Source organism: Vombatus ursinus, unplaced genomic scaffold (genome assembly GCF_900497805.2).
Source record: "Vombatus ursinus unplaced genomic scaffold, bare-nosed wombat genome assembly UNPS02014804.1, whole genome shotgun sequence".
NCBI lineage: Eukaryota > Metazoa > Chordata > Mammalia > Diprotodontia > Vombatidae > Vombatus > Vombatus ursinus.
In genome coordinates, this window is record NW_020954582.1 from 9818694 (window position 1) to 9821788 (window position 3095).

The 3095-nt window shown below is 38.8% G+C and overlaps 1 long non-coding RNA gene across 2 annotated transcripts in view; it reads right to left on the reverse strand.

Moving 5' to 3' along the window:
- The window catches only part of LOC114051682, a 4104-nt gene extending 1072 nt beyond the window's left edge, over positions 1-3032 (reverse strand). Inside the window, exons 1-3 of one of the 2 annotated variants that reach the window (XR_003570187.1) lie at positions 2828-3032; positions 2561-2684; positions 1711-1790 (exon numbers count right to left, since the gene is read on the reverse strand). This is a non-coding gene — a long non-coding RNA (uncharacterized LOC114051682). Of the gene's footprint in view, positions 1-1710; positions 1791-2560; positions 2685-2827 lie in introns of those variants that run through there. The other variant, XR_003570188.1, reaches the window with a different exon arrangement.
- Positions 3033-3095: the final 63 nt, after the last annotated feature.

Consider the following 3095-nt stretch of genomic DNA (forward strand, 5'->3'; position numbering starts at 1 on the left):
TTATTTAATAATTTATTTAATAGATTATTTAATTTATTTAATAGATTTTTATTATTTAATTAATGGTTCTTAGACCTATTTTCCATGATTTAGATTTCATATTCCACATGGAATTAAAGCTTCTAAAAGAGTTTTCTCTTCTAAATAATTTCCATGTCATTGTTGTTCCTCCCACCTTTCGGTCTGTTATGCCTAATTCTTAGAGGTATCAATTCTAGGAGAAGATAGAGAAGATAGAAGAGTGACCCATAGTAGAAATTTTCCTGTGTCCCTGACTGTGAAGTCTAATACTACCTGATTAGTCCCCACAATCATTTTTACCATTTGCCATGAATTGATGTTTCCATATTCTTTTACGTTAACTCATCAGGCTCTTAACCCATTAAGGTTCTTGGTCTTTTAGCCTATGAAAACAGCTGCAAATCATTTTCCTCTTGTTCATAGTTTTTCTATTGGAGAGGTTTGAGATGTCATAAGGATCAGAGAAAGTGTTTGGTCCTTCGTCTTGTTGGTCAAGTGATTCCACCAAGGTTAAAGAAGATAGAGAAAAACTGAAGTATGACCATAATCACATTTTTGGTTACATGATCTGGAAGCCCACAACATTTCTAAAACTCTTCATACCATGAAGCTAGGCTTCTTAGACCTAAATCACCTCCAGACACTTCAACAAGCAAGCTACATCAGTTGACTTGAAGTCTTTCAAACTAAACAGTTCATCTCCCATTTCTGTTCCTTTACACTGTCTGTCCTCCATATCCATAATATTCCTTATCTTGTTCAATTTCTTTTATAATATTATATTTAATATTCAGATCCCAAGTTCATTTTTAAGTTATTGTGGGATACAGTGTAAAATGTTGGTCTAAGCCTACTTTCTGCCAGAAAACAGCCTGATGGTTTTCTCAGAAGTTCTTATCAAACAGGGAGTCATTTTCTAGGTAGTTTACACTGCAGGGTCTATCAGACATGAGCACTTTGAGGTCCATTATTTCTAATTCTCCATCATTCCCAGATTTTCTCTTTGATGACTCTCCTTGCACACGTATTTTCATCAGTAACATAGCACATCAACCTTGCAACCACAATGTATGAAAACAAAGAAAATGAAAAATAAATTTAATACACATAATTGTCAAGTCAACAGTGTGATCTGGTGGTGAAAAGAGCTAATATAATCTCCTACTGCACTGAGAGAGGTAAAGTATCTAGGATAAGTGATGGTCTCTCTTTGCTCTATCCTGGCCAGACTGTAACTGAAGTATGTGACTGAATTTTAGAAGTCACGTTTTTTGATAAGGATAGACAAACCAGGATATGTACAAAGAAGAGCAATCAGGTTGGTGAGGTGATGGGGAAATATGTCCCATTAAGATTGCTTTGAGGAATTAGACAATATAGGACTTACAATCACAAAGTAACTTTCTTCAGACATTTGGAGGTCATTATGTGGAAGAGAGATCACACTAATTCTTTTTGACCACAAAGGATGGAGCTAGAAAGAACAAGATGAAGTTTCAAAAAAAAGAAAGAAAAGAAAAAAGAAAGGAAATTTCAGCTTATTGTTGGCTAATTAAACAAAAATAAACAAGCAAACAACTGAAAAATTTACAAATAACTAGAGGTATAATAAGCTTCCTCAGGAGACAGTGTGCAATTGGAGAACTACAAATGGAAGATGAATGATCATACCAGAATGGACTAGAAGAACTTGAGTTTATGAACAGATTGGACGAGATGACTGAATTCTCTTTCAACCAAATCTTCCAATGATTCTTTGATTTGATATCCTGAAAGGAAGGTTCCAACAAAGAAGGAGAAATTGAAGACACATACAATAGAGGGATGATTAATGGAGCAAAGTCAAATAGGGCAGAAGGAAAGGGAATAGATATTTCTACAGCACCCACTATGGTCCAGGCACTATGCTAAGCACCTTTTACTAATATTATCTCACATGATACACGCAATAACCCTGCAAGGTAGGTGCTATTATTATTCCCATCTTATAGTTGAGAAAATTGAGGGAAACAGAAGTGAAATGATTTGCCTGGGGTCACACAGCTAGTGAGTGTCTGAGGTTGGATTTGAACTCAGATCTTCTCAACTCCAGGCCCAGTGCTCTATCAACTGCTTCACTTAACTGCCTCAAGGAGAGGAAAGGGATGAAATCAAAGGATAGTTAGAGGGATTAATTTTGTCAAGGAAAAAGATTGTCATCTCCTATGAGAAAAGACATATAAATTTCAAAGAAGGACCTGAGTTCAAATCCCAGCTCTGTGAAGCAGCTTGCGGCACAATATGGTATACTTGATAGGGCACTGGATTGGCAATCTGGAAAACCTGAGTTCAAATTCCACCCAAAAGCAGGATCCCAAGCAGTTCATTTAACCTCTCTATGCCTCAGTTTCCTTGTATGTCAAATGAGTGATTGAACTTAGTAGCCTTTAAGGTCCCTTCCAGCTCTAAATCTCTGATCTCTTCACATGTCTAGTTCTCCATGTCCCTTTCTGTAAAATGAAAGAATTAGACAAGACGTTCCTTAAGGTAAGATACCAACCATAAATCCCGGGGTCCTCAGCAGGGACGCAGGGGAAAGCAGTACAGAAGAAAAAGCTACTTGGATCTTTTCAATCATTCCGGATCTTCTCCCCTCTTTGTTTTTGGCGATGAAGTCATTCAAGCTGCATATTAATTTCCAGTTAGGATCTCCTTAATGCATTACTAAATAGCCTATTGTTCAGGTGTTCTGCTGCATCTCCCCCCCTTGAGTGTCTGCACAGGGCATGAGGCTAGAAGACTTGATTCTGAAACATAACAAACTTACCTTTTCATTCTCAAGTAGCTTCAAAATAAGGGGACAGGATTCAGGCAGTCTGACTGTGATAGACCCTCCGTTAGGACCCAGGGGCACCACGCCCCGGGGCCTCTGGCTCCGCTTCCCCTAACGGCTGTTACAACACCCTGGGTGAAATCCTCAAGGGTGGGGTGCAACATCCTGCTCTGTAAATAACCTGACCTGTCTTCCCGGCACTCCCCCCAGACCCTGTTCCCTTCCCGGCACTCCCCCCAGACCCTGTTCCCTTCCCGGCACT